Genomic DNA, 15,904 nt, shown 5'->3' with positions numbered 1-15,904 from the left:
TGCCTGGCTCCTCTGTCCATGGGATTCTGCAGGCCAGAATGCTGGAGGGGGTTGCCGTTTCCTACTCCAGGGATCTTCCTGACCCAGGGATCAAACCTGAGTTTCCTGCGTCTCCTGCATTGGCAGGTGGATTCCTTACTATTGAGCCATTGGGAAGCCCTGACAGAGGTTTGCTCTTCACCAAACCTTCCTCAGAGTAAGAGAGACCACTCTATATTAGCTCCAGAAATGACACTCTGGTTTATTGGACAAGGTGGCCTGAAGTCCAACACAAAACAAGATATTCTGAGAGATTTCATTTGACTCCAACTTCAGAGGCAGGTAAGTCTCTCCTGGGTACATTTCTGTTCCTGCTGGTAGGGTGGCTAAGAGCAGACCTAAACAGTCACAAATGTACATCAAAATCCTGGTTCTGCTTGTTACTAGGGTAACATGTTTCCTTGGAAAAACCACTTAAAATTCCATTCTCTTTGGCAGTTTGATATGTGCAAAGGATTGAGCCCTTTCTAATGGACCTGTCTGCCTTATGTACTGTCGAGTGGCAAAGACAGCCTCCTTATCCTCCAAGATAGAACTTCTCAAAGATTTACATAGATAAGAATCACCTGGAGGACAAAGAGGGCTCATGATAACCAGCTGACGTTTTGATACAGTTAGATAAGCCCAGGAATCTGCTTTTCTTTACAGGCACCCTAAGGGATTTTGACTCAGGTGGTCCAGGACCATGCTTGAAGAAATTCTTATCTGGGAACCTCAATTTGCTTGTCTGAAATAGGCAACACTTTATTGCTATTACTGTATGCCAGATACCCTTACTCCTACTTTAGACACAATGACTAACTCAATCCCACCAGTCACCCTATGAGCTAGATATTCTTTGTACCCATGTTTTATTGGTGAGGAAATTGAGGCTCAGAGAAGTTAAGTAAATTGCCCAAGATCCACAATGTTAGTAGGCAGTAGAGTCGAGATATGATAATACATGTGGAATATGGTGATGTAAAACTTAAATAAAAAAGTACCTCTTACTGAATTGTAAATTCAGAAGTTCTTAAAGTAAGAGGTTGTTACCACTGTTGTTGATGTGCAGGGAATATTTTCCATGGTGGTCAAAGAGGTACATCTGAAGTATGCTTTTATTGAAACTGAGGTCGACTAGTAGAGAGTAGATGAATGCGTGGTGAATGGAAAGCATTCAATGTGTGCTTGTTGAATGACTAAATATGTTCCAGTACAGATACTCTAAAACTCTGCAAAAGTTAGTCCTTGAACCCAGGCACTGATGACATACTTCTCTGTGTCCTCTTGTGATTTTTCCTCCCGTTCCGGTTCTGCTTTTTCCACACAATACCACCAACTAGAGATCCAGTTGATCAGTCATGGCAACTGTGGATTGCCAGGTGACCTTGCTGTGTTAGTTTTCTCCTGTTCCTCTGCCATATTGATATAGTGGGGAAATCTTTGAACTGAAGCTTTTCAGGGAAGACTCCTAGCACTGCTCATTGAAACACCCTGTACTCTGCTCCTTCAGCCACTTAAGGCTTCCAGTTTATTTTCATAAAAATGATATTTAAAAGCACAGGCATGGGTTCAATGTTCAGTTCTGACATCAGGGAAATGGATTCAATTCTTGAATGTCAGATGCTTCCTGTATCAGATATGATGTCAGTAATTTGCAGTGAGAGTTTTGGAGATATTTTGCCTGTGTTTGAATCTCAGCTCAGTTGTTTATCAGGTCTCTGAATGTTGGGAAAATAACTTGTCTTATCTGCACAGTGGGGCAAATGATATCTATGTTAGAGAATTAGTTTAAGGATAGACAGTGTAATATAGTAAATCACTTTGAAACAGTGCCCAGCATACAGTAAATAATCACTAATGTTAGCTGTATTATTGCTATGAAAATGAGGTCATATCTACTCTTTTGGGAGTTTGAAAAACTATTTGTAAGGTTCTCTGATGTTTTGTAACTGCTCTATAAATACTAATTGTTAGGATTACTATCACTGTACCTTGAGGTTAAGTTCATACATTTATTTAAACAAATTTTTAAACTCACAACTTTATAAGAAAATTTCCAGTGCTAACATTTTGTGATTTAAAATAAAAAAATAAATAAATGAACTTCCTTGAAAGATATGGCATCCCCACAAGATACAATCATGTGATGTTTTGGAGGCTGCTTGGGTCATGAGGAGCTCTGAACTTAGGGCTGCCTTCCAAAAAACAAGCTGTCAGCTTTAAGGGCAAAGATTGATATAGATGTTTCCAGTGAGAAATTTCAGTACCTTAAGATTAGACAAGATCATTGAGATTTGCTCTTTTTTTAACTAATGGAAATGTCAGTCCTTTTGAGTGTTGTTACATTATTCAATTTCGGGATAAGAAACACACAGTCCTAAAGTATGCTTTCAGAAACCAAAATTGAGTCTCTGAATACCTTTTCTTGAAATTCTGGTAAACATATCTGGTTTCCTTCTGGTTTCCTTCAGGTAAATATAAGATGCCCAGGTAAATTTGAATTTCCAGTAAAAAGAATTAATTTTTTAGTATAAATATGACTAACCTATATATGTATGGGTGAGTATGTCCCAACTATTGCAAATAGTAATTTGCTAGATTTGGTAACAACCTAGATTTCCTAGGTTGTGGTACCTGGCAGTGTTTACTGGGGATGTAAATCACCTGGGAATTTTGTTAAACTATGAAATTTGATTTAGTGGGTGCAATGTTGAGACTGCTGTTTTGAGGACCACATCTGAGTGGAAAGTATGAAGGATAGAGTTTCCCAAGCTTGCTGGTTAGAAGAAATATCTGTGGTGGTGATTGAAAATACAGATACTTTGCTGTAACAAAATACCACCGACTGGCTGGTTTAAATAACAGAAATTCATTTCTCACTGTTCTTGAGGCTGGAAGTCCAAGATGAAGGTTGGCAGGGTTAGGCTTCTTCTGAGGCTTCTCTGTCTTGCAGATGGCTGCCTTCTTGTTGCCTTTGCACAAGTTCTTTTTTCTGTGCCTGTTTGTTCCTGCTGTCCCTCTGCTTGTCCTATTCCCAGTGAAGTTGAACCAGGACACACCCTAACAGCCTCATTCACTTAAGTAACTATTGCTTCTTTAAAGTCACATATCTAAATAAAGTCATTCTGAGGATGTGCCAGTTAGGGCTTCAACATATGCGTTTTGGGGACAGGGAAATAATTCAGTTGGTAACGAGATCTGAGACTCACTGAGACAGAATTTATTTTGGAGGGGTTTTCAGAGGCTGATCCATTTTACCAGCTTATCAGGCAAATCTAAGACATCTGGTATAGAGCAACCGTGTTTGGACTTGAGCCTAAATCAGAATCACCTGAAGAACTTGTTAAAACCCCCAAGTTTTTGATTCAGGAGGTTGAAGTGAAGCTCCAGATCCTGCTTTTCTAACAAGCAGCCATCACTAGAATCACCAACTCAGAAGAATGCCTACATCTCCTGGAAGAGCAGGGCAGTGATAACATGGCCTTTCTGTGGCTCTTGAGTGAATTTCCTGAGATTGGGAGGCAAGAGTTCTTGGGGACTTTAGAGCCCTGTGTTGGATGAAAATGGGTCTTTGTGATGCATTTTCTACAAATTCTAAAATATAGGAAACAAAGTCAGTGTATTTTCATAAACAGAAAAACACTGATTTTTAAAAATAGTCCTCTTATTCTATTCTTGAGAGTCAATGAACTGCATTTTATTCTTGTCACCACTGTGGTCTTTTTGTTAAATAGTACGTTCTTAGATCACATGAGGTTATTTTCCAAGATGTGATGGGGGATTGAAGATCAAATCATCTACCTACTGTTGTGAAGGAAGAGTTAGAAGGACCTAAAATCATGTGATTACACCTTTAGTCTCCTGAGAAACTGCTTGCTACAACTATAACTAAAGTTTCTGAGACATGAGTTGCTTTGATGTTGATCCTGCTAATAAACATGTAAACAAACTCTTGCAAAGACAGAAATCAATAGTTTTTTTGTCCATTTATTCATTTTTTTTTTTAGAACAAGTCTCTAAATTACTTACAAGAGTGACTCTTTCTGATGTATTAAAAATCTAGAATTTAGCCCATCCAGGTAAATACAGAGGTCTTCAGAAAATGTACCTTTCTCAATATTACAGTCTCAAAAAAGTCTTTCATTAAAAACCAATACTAATTTCCTTTTGTTTTTCTGAAGTAAGATGTAAATGATTGATTGGCAAACAATTTTAAATATCTTGTGTATAATCATGGGTCTGTACATTGATGGTTTTATTATTATAGGTAGCGGTTCAGAGTATCTCTTCGGAGTCCAAGAAGTTGTTGGACTGCTATTGGGCGCTCTTAAATATGTTGTTTTCAGAGCTTAATTTCCCTTTTGGTGCAGTGGATTTAAGAATACTACCTACCAGGACTTTGGTGAGAATTATATGTTTGCAATACCACTGCTATGTGCTTGGTGACATAATAGTTTCATACATGGGAGGTGTCATTATTTATATGATTATACATTAGAATGTGTTGTCACTTTTTTCCTTCTCATTTTAACTTACTGGTTTTCCTCTTTTCTTTGTTCTTCCTCACTGATTAAAAACGAGGTCTGTTTTGAATAATGGTACTTTGACCAGAAACATTATGAGTAGGACTTTTGTTTGTTTTTGATTTTTAAGTAACAGGGAAACTGAGACCTAGAGTTTAAATAACTTGACCAAGATCAAGCAGCTGACTGTGACAGAGAAGAATATGAACACAGGATTCTGGTCGCAAATGCCATTTTCTTAGGTTTATGCTCCTCTGATTGTTCTTGGACTCAAGATAAAGAGTTATTGGATTGTGAAGTTGAAAACTGATATAGGGAAAAAAATGTGTAATTCACTGCTGTTAATTTGGTGGCAAACCATCCAGCTGATTAATTGGTAGAGCCCTATGGCTTTTTGATAATAGTGTTTGACTGTTGGGTTCATTAATATTTCTGCTAGATGCAAAATATCATATATAGAATGGACAAACAGCAAGATTCTATTGTATAGCACAGGGAACCATATTCAATATCCTGTAATGGCACCATAATAAAAAGAATATGAAGAAGAATATATATCTATGTATATATATTTGTATAACTGAATCACTTTGCTGTATATCAGAAACTAACACAAAATTGTAAATCAACTATTCTTCAATATAAAATGAACCATGTGCTCTGATTTGAACTGCATAAAAATTTAAAAAATTCTCAAAAAAAAACCATTCTGCTAGAGATTTACCAATTATGAAAATTTAGAATTTCTGAATAAAAGGGAAAGTTGGTCGAAGAGTAGAACAAATCTGTTGAAAACTGAAATATGATCTTCTAAATATCTAGTCATGCTAGATGCTGGGGTATTAGTCTATTGAAGTGTTAATGATTTGGTTGCTGGATTGAGGAAGTTCTGGGCAGCTGGGATAGAGGTTGGATTCTTGGGAGCGTAGGATAGTGGCTGTTTACCAACAAACAAGCATTTAACCATGGGCACAACAATATCAGTGTGAACAAGGTGGATTTATGTAGCCAAGTTAAAAGATTAGGTTCCTTAATATCCCCTACTCTTTGGATAATCAATAAAAATTGATGTTAGTTATACAAAGCCAAATTTGCAACACCAAGATCTTTAATTTTTCTGGAATAATAAGAATTATAAAAGGACTGCAAGGAGATCAAACCAGTCAATTCTAAAGGAAATCAGTCCTGAATATTCATTGGAAGGACCGACGCTGAAGCTGAAACTCCAATACTTTTCCACCCCATGCAAAGAACTGACTCATTTGAAAAGACCCTGATGCTGGGAGAGATTGAAGGCAGGAAGAGAAGGGGTCGACAGAGGATGAGATTGTTGGATGGCATCACTGACTCGATGGACATGAGTTTGAGTAAACTCCAGGAGTAGGTGATGGATAGGGAAGCCTGGCGTGCTTTGGTCCATGAAGTCACAAAGAGTCAGACATGACTGAGTGATTGAACTGAATTCAATAAAATTAAACATATATCTATCATATGATTAAGGCATTCCACTCCTAGGTATTTATCCAAGAGAAATAAAAGCATGTATCCAAACAAACAAACAAACAAACAAACAAAAAGAATTATACAATAAAAGTTAATATCAGGGTTTTAAATTAAAAATGCTGCATAATCTTAATGACAGGTGTGCATCATAATAGCCTATACAGTTTGCCCAAAATTCATCTGCCTATGAATTTTGCTATGATTCAATTCAGGGAGAGTGGAGTTTTTGGAATCTGTGTTTTTGTGAGTCCTCCCTAGGTGCCTCTGGTCCCTGATGTATTGGATATGTTCTGTTTTACCCTCCAGATGTACACTCAACTTTTCAGTTTTTTTAAAAAAACATGCTCTGTAGGAATATGGTTCCTTAAGTGTGATATTTAAGGTAATGGTTCCCATTACCAACACTCTGACTCTATCCATAGCTCAGATAATTCAGGTGGGATTCTGCCATGGTTGGTCTCCCCCAGCTTCAAGGAGAGATTTGGAAAACAGGCTGGAGTTCTAACATTTACCTTCTAACATCCTACTTGCTTTGTGTGAACTGTTTGAAGAAAGGCTAATCCCAAATGGCAAAGGACAAATAAATTGAGGATCATCCTAGGGACAGAAAACTTAAGTGGACTTTGTTTCATTCAAATGATACAATATGATTAAAATATAAAGGAGTTCACTCCCAAGAAGGAACACTTAAAGAGGCCTTAACTAGGTCTTTGGCAGCAGAATTTTATGTCTCTCAGTATTTGCATGGTCAATTAATCCCTTAAAGTGATGACTAGTAGGCAATTTATTTGGATGGTACAAGAGGCTAATTGGTAATATTGTTATACAAAATCTTGTAGGCAAAAATTATGCCTGTCTTTTAAAAAACATGCCTTTGGTATTTGAAGGGAGAGCTTTAGTACCTTGGGCCTCAGAGGTATTCAGCCTGCTGATGTCAGAATTAATGAAGAATATGGAAACTTAAGTGTGGGATGGATGGAGTGAAACATGCATTAAAGATTAATGACAGTAGACTAGTGGGGGAGCCACATTTTCTGGTGATCAAAGACTCTGAGGCTTTCATCTCCCAGTGCCTGGGAGAATGTTGAACATCTTGGAATTTGTTGTATCACCTACGGTTATGTTTTATCAGCCTGCTCTCCAGCAAGGTGCTCCAAGGGAAACCCCTACCCTCCAGCTCTGATCTGTTCATTCATTCAGCAAATGTGTTTTGAGTACCTACTCTGTGGCAGCGCTGTTAAAAAAAAATGGTGACAAGTCAAAACACATATATTTGCCTTCTCTCAGGGAGATTACAGCATAGTGAAATGGATGAGTTTTCTTAAATAAGAAAGTAAATGAAACAGAGCAGGACACTATGGTCCTTCCCTCCCCTGCCTTCTGTCCCTTCAACCTGTCTTTTGTCTGTAGAAAAACTTTAGTTACAGAACAAGTTTAATCAGAGGTGAGAGGAGAAAAGCAAAGAAAAAGAGTCAAACGAGACCAAATAATAATAGTTTAGTCATTAAGCAGAGTCAAGGACCATTAGTTCCTCCTCAACAGCTATTGGTAATATCCTGAGCTATATTCTTTGAGCTGTTCTGTAGATACTGAAACCCCCACCAAGCTGAAGAAGTTAACTATGTGAAGATCAGACTGTAGCCATGACATAGCTGTCATAATTCCAGAAACTTATTTCAAAGAATTGAGAAACCGACCCTGGAAGTGAAGACTTAATTTAATTTAATTGAAAATCGCTCAGTTGTGTCTGACTCTTTGAACCCCATGGATTATACAGTCCATGGAATTCTCCAGGCCAGAATACTTGAGTGGGTAGTCTTTCCCCTCTCCAGGGGATCGTCCCAATTCAGGGATCGAACCCAGGTCTCCCGTGTTGCAGGCAGATTCTTTACCAACTTAGCCACAAGGGAAGCCCAGTGCTACTTAAAACAATCAAGATGGTGCTGATAAGACCAATTTCAAGTTGATTGTCGGAGCTGACTGTGCAGTTTCTAAGTGTAGCCCCTCCCTCCACCTATATACCCTTGAAACTCCCATTTAAAAGCTCTTGTCCACTGATTGTCCATAGGGGGAGTCTCCTGCCCCAGGTTGCCAGCCTCCACAATAAAGGAAGGTTTCCTTTCCAACCAATCTTGCCTCTTTATTGGCCTTCAAGTGGCCAATAGCCTGACCCCACTTTCAATAACATAAGAGCACATTTACATTCTTAGTCAGAGAAATTACATTTCTTGTAATAGTGTTTAATAGGGTAACAAGAATTCCTCCAGTTTCACAATATCCCAAACACTGGATGAAATATGGTAAGAAATATTTCATAGGTGGGATTGAACATCTCCAAAAGTCAATGAAACTCTTAGAGGCCAGAAAAAAACAAACTGAAAAAAAAGAGGAGTATGAATTAAAGATCTGGTAACTTTGTTTGTGGAGCAAGAGGGGACGATTCTCACTGATAGCTCATAAAGGAAACAGTTTGCCATGAACGCGAATCAGCAGATACACTGGGCAATAGAATTTAAGCCCTAACCACCGCCCCCTGACTAAGTGATGTTCTGAAAGAATCAAGATTGCACCCAGAGCACTGAACCACATCCTCTGGTCTAAGGTGGGCCAGGCATCTGTTGTGGAAGCTTCCCTGAAGATAGCACGTGTGGGGAGGGCTCTGTGGGATAAGTAGGACTGGGGGAGTCAAGGCCAGGGCTGGGCGGTCCTAGCAGAAAGTTGACCATGTGATACATGTCTGGGCCAGATGGGTAGCAGTTCGTTGAAAGGACAGAAAGGCTACTGGGGCTAGTGAGAGAATGAAAGGGAAAGCTCTGTAGTATAAGACTGAGCAGCTAAGTTTAAAAAACTCTAATCTTTATAGGCAGGATTTTCACCTGCACGTGAAAGTCAGTGGGCAACTCTTAAAGATTTTAAGTGGTATGAGTTGCTCTTTTTAATTCTTTTTGCCACTTTGTACAGTAGGGCTATAGTTGGGTAAGAGTGGAAGATGGTCCAGGCAAGAGAACAAGTGCTTTAAACCCTGGTGGGGATCAGAACCCCTGCTCTTCTGTTTTCCTGCCAATCTGGAACCATGAAGCAGAGGAAGGGAAAGAGAACAAGAGGGAGAGATGGGAAGTAGCGGGCATATGGAGTTTTCTTTTTAAAATGTTGAGGAATGCAGAAAACGTAAAACTATAAAAATTGTATAGCCCTAGGATTTTCACATTGATAAAGGTTTTGTTTTGTCAGTCTTGTTTCATGTTTTTTTAATGTAAAAGAAACAAAGCATAATAGATAATGTTCATTCCCTCTATCCTGCCCTGCTCCCATTTGCTCTCCTACCCTCTCCTGAGTCAGAGGTGAACTTCAGGTCATGTTTCTCTACTTCTGGGAAATAATTTTCTATTTTCTAGACAATTTTTATATACATATGTATAGTACTGAATATTTAAAATACTCAGAAATTATACTATGCTCTGTGTAATAATCTACAGGGTACCTTTTTCACTCAGCATTATGGTATTTTTTTCAGCATAATGTTTTTGACCTCTGTCCATGTTGAATCACATACATATGGCTTTTCATTTAAAATTCTACTGCATCCCATCTTAATTATCTCTCTTCTACTGATGGGTGTGTGGGTTGTTTATAATACAATGTCACAAATGCTGGTGTAAGCATTCTCAAACAGTCTTCTGGGACACAACAATAGTTTCTATAGGTTACATACTTAAAAATGGTATTGTTGAGTAGTAAATTATATCCCTTTTAAAAATTACTGATCTGTTGCCAAATTGTTCTTAGAAGTGGTTGTAGCAACTCAGTTGCTTCTAGAAGTTTACCCTATCATCGCTTCATGAGGTCAGCCCTTTTTTCCCACCAATTTGAGAAGTATGAAATGGTATTCTGTTGTTACTTTAGTAGGTGATGCTTTTGGTTGCTACTTGAAGTTGAGCTCTTTTCTTTTTTTGTTTTCTTTTTTGCCCTCTTGGGGCATAAAATGTTTTCTACATTTTTATTTGTCCACATGTTTGGCTCATATTTTCTAACTCACATGTGAGCTTTTGTTTGTTTTGCCTGTGTCTTGCAGCTTGTAGGATCTTAGTTTCTGGATCAGGGATTGAACCTAGATCACAGCAGGGAAAGCAACAAATCCTAATGACTGGACCACCCGGGAGCTCCCATTAGTGGACATTTTAATCTGTTCTGAACGCTGTTTCCTAACTGTGTATGCATTACAAATAACTGTTTGTATTCTGTTACTTGTTCATATTACTTTACATTATCCTTAAGTTGGTACTTTTCATTCAGGTGGATTTGGTTCTTTCTTTTGTGAATTGTACTTTCTCTTTATTAAGGGCTTCTTAGATGCAGCATAGCAGAATGGTTAGAATATTTGTCTCGTAAACCAGACTGCCTGAAATGGAAGCTGGGTTGCTATTTTCCTATCAAATCCTGTCCTGTTCACCTTATCTTATCACGTTGCATTCATGAAGACCTTGAGTACAAGGTTGAATAGTAGACATGTTTGAAAGAGGTGGATCAGTGGAGATCCTTGTAAAGTGGCGGCATGGTCTTGACTGGGAAATATGAAATTCTTTCTTTAGTTTGCCTTGTGTAGCAGGCACTAAGATGGCTTTTGTTGCTGATGCCACATCCTCACAGGGACTTTGGTCAAGTGATCATTTGCTCACAGTTGTGTTACTATACATCACAATAGAAAGGCTGAAAACTATTTTAGGTTCACCACTAATTTGCTGTTTTGACATCATTTACTCTGAAGTTTTTGTTTTATTTATTGATGTCCCTTACTAGACTCATGAGGTTAATGCAGGTCAATATTACTGATCCAAAACCTGAAATATTGGGCTAGCCAAAAAGTTCATTTGGCCTTTCCTATAACATCTTACAGAAAACTTGAGCAAACTTTTCAGCCAGCCCAATAATATCTGGCATATTAAAGACACTTATTAATGATTAAATTAGTGGTCTTATTTTACCCCTTTGTTAAATGATATCTATAAAATAGGGTCCTTGAAATTAGCTCTATCTCCCACAATGAGTTAGGAGGATTCAATCTGATGTGCTTTGAAAGGTACCCAGAGCTTATGATGACCGCAGACAAGGAAGTGTAAGTAGGTGATAACATTTCCCCCACCCTGGAGTGTGCATTCTATGAGAATAGGAATCTTGTCTACCTTGTTTATGGTTGTCACCCAAGTACCTAAAATAGTATCTGGAATTCAGGTATTCCTGCTTATTTAACTTCTATTCAGAGTACATCATGAGAAACGCTGGGCTGGAAGAAGCACAAGCTGGAATCAAGATTGCTGGGAAAAATATCAATAACCTCAGATATGCAGATGACACAACCCTTATGGCAGAAAGTGAAGAAGAACTAAAGAGCCTCTTGATGAAAGTGAAAGAGGAGAGAGAAAAAGTTGGCTTAAAGCTCAACATTCAGGAAACTAAGATCATGGCATCTGGTCCCATCACCTCATGGGAAATAGATGGGGAGACAGTGGAAACAGTGGCTGACTTTATTTTGGGGGGCTCCAAAATCACTGCAGATGGTGACTGCAGTCATGAAATTAAAAGACACTTACTCCTTGGAAGGAAAGTTATGACCAACCTAGACAGCATATTAAAAAGCAGAGACATTACTTTGCCAACAAAGGTCTGTCTGGTCAAGGCTGTGGTTTTTCCAGTGGTCATGGATGGATGTGAGAGTTGGACTGTGAAGAAAGCTGAGCGCCAAAAAATTGATGTTTTTAAACTGTGGTGTTGGAGAGGACTCTTGAGAGTCCCTTGGACTGCAAGGAGATCCAACCAGTCCATCCTGAAGGAGATCAGTCCTGGGTGTTCATTGGAAGGACTGATGCTGAAACTGAAACTCCAATACTTTGGCCACCTCATGCTAAGAGTTGACTCGTTGGAAAAGACCCTGATGCCGGGGGATGGGGAGGGGTTGTGGGCAGGAGGAGAAGGGAACGACAGAGGATGAGATGGCTGGATGGCATCACTGACTCGATGGGCATGAGTTTGAGTAAACTCCGGGAGTTTGTGATGGACCAGGAGGCCTGGGGTGCTGTGATTCATGGGGTCGCAGAGTCAGACACGACTGAGCAACTGAACTGAACTAACTGACTGAATAGAGTAAAATTTAGTCAAGATCTTTATTTAACTCACAGAAAATAAAGGAGAATGTAAAGTTGAATTCAGGGGTTTGATATGAAAACATACATATGAATGAGGGTGAATAGGAGAAGAACAAAAAAGAAAAAAAAGAGCAGAATAAAAAATGGATAAGAAAACCATAAAAGAGAATAAAGAAGACATGGTCTAGGACTTAAAAAAATTCTAGACTGAAAATGTCAATTTGATGTTTGACTTATCTTTCTGAGTGGGATCAATAGAATGACCAATCTGATTGCTTAAAACTGGCCTTAGTAAGAGAACCGCAATTTAACTGTAAATTCTTGCTTTCGTATTTTTAAGTCTATGAAGAAAGATGAGAGACAAGAGTCTGCAGATCTCTGACCTTTTTCATTCTTTGTAAGTGCTTTAAGAATTGGACAGTTGCCTGTGGTCTGAAAACAATAATAATGTATCCTGAAGAACTCTGAATTTAAATTTGAGTTTTGTCTTTTGTAACTTTCTCTGTATCCTCATAAAAGTAGTTTTAGTGGGCATCTGCTGGTTTTGCTTGCCCTGCATCTATTGCCTTTTTAAATTTTTCTCATAACAGCATCCCAGTTTGTTCTGGGGAGTAACTTCCTAGCCTCATTCATTTGATTTGTTTTAGGATGGGCTACTCTTCCATTGCCAGGAATGGCCATGTGACCCAGGTCAGGACAATCAGGATAGACCATTTTCTTTTGGTGACAATACTTGACTCAAGAGATGGAGCACAGAGACCAAGATAGGTGAGGCCACTCACTCTTGGAACTTTGGTTTAATTGTTGGGAGAGAGAAATTATTCTTTAACTTGGGCTTCTGCAATGACTAACAACCAAAGAAGAGAAACTACCCCAAAAGAAATAAAACTAATGAAACTGAGGTCTTAAGATTATGTGTGAGCATCTGAATCCTTTTTTACTGAAGCTCCATTTCACTTAGGTCAGCCAGCATATTCTCAACTTCATTTAGTTTGAGTGGGAGTTACCTTGCAATTCAGAAGAGTCTTGATTAATACATTTTGATTAAAAAAAACTTTTTAATGGAATTTATTCTTTAGAGAGCAAAGCCTTCAGACCTAGATTGGTGAAAGTCAGGAGTATATGTCATCTAGCCTATCTAGGTAATTAGTTATTGAAAACATATCTTTAAAAACTTAACCTCTCAACAATGTTTGTGCTTCTATAGCCATAGGTGATTGAATTAGATGATCTTAAGGTTATTTTGAGGTCAAAGTGTAAAAGTCTGCAACAGCCTCTCTTTCAATGACCTTATGATCTCTCATATTGGCTGACTACTCCTGATGACCAAGACTAACTTTTACCATTTTCCAGAGTATGCCCTGCCATTCACCTCCCTTTCTTATTTCTGCCTTTGTTTCTTAATGCCCCATAACATAGGAAGATCCTGCAGCTGCAGTAATGGTGATGTAGATAGCTACCATTTTAAATCCTCACAATACCAAGAACTTCACATCATTTCACTTAATCTTGCCAAGAACTTAATGAAATAGGAATTAATATGAAATGTGTAATCACTGATCTAGTGTAAGAATCTTGGAATTATTCAGTTTAACTTCACCTCACCTACGCACCAAGTGAAGACAGGTATAATTTTTCCATCATCACCTGAATTAATGTCCAGAGACTCATTATCATTTGAGGGACTTATAGGTTCCTTAAGAGTTAAGAGGTGTATTCATGGGGAGTCATGGGCCAGTCAGGTGAAATCTACCAATTCTTCTTCCATAAGTAAGCACTTTACTGCTGCTGGATTTATAGGTGCTATTCTATTCTTTTGGCTTTCAGGGAAGGTCAACTGGCATGTTCCTTGTTTAACAATGGCTGCACAATTAGTGATGAGAGTGCTGATTCAATCTCTCACTGATCCTCTAGTCTATATGAGCTGTGCCATGCCCAGTGATCCTTTGTGAGTTTGCATATCTGGATCTTTCTGGGAAGATGGTCTTCAAGCTTTTATGGAAGTTGTCCCTATGGAACAACTAATCTTCCAGAGCTTTTTGAAAATTTTACCTAACTCTTCTACTTTTCTTTGATTCTTCTGCTGTCTCTTCCATTTTCTCCTTCTTATCCTCACTATTTTTTTGGTAAACATTATTTTTTCTTGTTTTTTAACAATTGACAGGAAAGTGTCAAACCCACATGCAAATTTTTGGCAATTCCCCCTAAAGTTGCTTTTTCTTCAAAATCATGAACTTAAATGAAACCGTGTCAGGAAGTGAAAGGAAAATCTTAGAATTGATCTTTGAATTTCATAAAGAAAAAAAAAAGAGCTAACTTTCTTTGTTAAAACATAAGAGTCTAAAACCACTTCAATCCTCATTTTACAGATGAGGAATTAGAGGCTCATAGAATTTGAGTCAGATCAAGAGTTATAAAGCTGTGAGTTCTGGGTCAAAACTTGATAGGATTAAAAACAAAGCCCTGCTAGTCTCCACTGAGCTTAGAGGAAGTGGGAAGGATTGGTCCATGATATATTCTTAGGAAAATGATTCTAGAAAAATGTTGCAAATAATGGTTTTTAGCAAAAAAAGTCTATAAGTCACAAGTTTTGTCAGGTACTCTTTTCTACAAACTGTTAGGGGGAGGGAGCCAATGAGACATTTAAAAGCCCATGTAATTTTCTGGAAGAGTTTGAGTAAGATAGGTGTTAGCTCGTCTATAAATTTTTGGTAGAATTCAGCTGTGAAGCCGTCTGGTCCTGGGCTTTTGTTTGCTGGAAGATTTCTGATTATAGTTTCGATTTCTGTGCTTGTGATGGGTCTGTTAAGATCTTCTATTTCTTCCTGGTTCAGTTTTGGAAAGTTATACTTTTCTAAGAATTTGTCCATTTCTTCCAAATTGTCCATTTTATTGGCATGTAGTTGCTGATAGTAGTCTCTTATGATCCTTTGTAATTTTGTGTTGTCTGTTGTGATCTCTCCTTTTCATTTCTAATTTTGTTGATTTGATTCTTCTCCCTTTGTTTCTTGATGAGTCTGGCTAACAGTTTGTCAATTTTATTTATCTTCTCAACAAACCAGCTTTTAGCTTTGCTGATTTTTGCTATGGTCTCTTTTGTTTCTTTTGCATTCATTTCTGCCCTAATTTTTAAGATTTCTTTCTTTCTACTAACTCTGGGGTTCTTCATTTCTTCCTTCTCTAGTTGCTGTAGGTGTAGAGTTAAGTTATTTATTTGACTTTTTTCTTGTTTCTTGAGGTAAGCCTGTATTGCTATGAACCTTCCCTTTAGCACTGCCTTTACAGTGTCCTGTAGGTTTTGGGTTGTTGTGTTTTCATTCTCATTCGTTTCTATGCATATTTTGATTTCTTTTATGATTTGTTGGTTATTCAGAAGCGTGTTTAGCCTGCAGCTGTTGAAATTTTTAATAGTTTTTTTCCCTGTAATTGAGATCTAATCTTACTTCATTGTGGTCAGGAAAGATCATTGGAATGATTTCAATTTTTTTGAATTTACCAAGGCTAGATTTATGGCCCAGGATGTGATCTATCCTGGAGAAGATTCTTTGTGCACTTGAGAAAAAGGTGAAATTGATTGTTTTGGGGTGAAATTTCCTATAGATATCAATTAGGTCTAGCTCGTCCATTGTGTCATTTAAAGTTTGTGTTTCCTTGTTAATTTTCTGTTTAGTTGATCTATCCATAGGTGTGAGTGGGGTATTATCAATGTGTTATTGT

This window comes from Dama dama, chromosome 24 (assembly GCF_033118175.1).
Source record: "Dama dama isolate Ldn47 chromosome 24, ASM3311817v1, whole genome shotgun sequence".
Taxonomy (NCBI): domain Eukaryota; kingdom Metazoa; phylum Chordata; class Mammalia; order Artiodactyla; family Cervidae; genus Dama; species Dama dama.
This window is presented reverse-complemented; position numbering follows the sequence as displayed.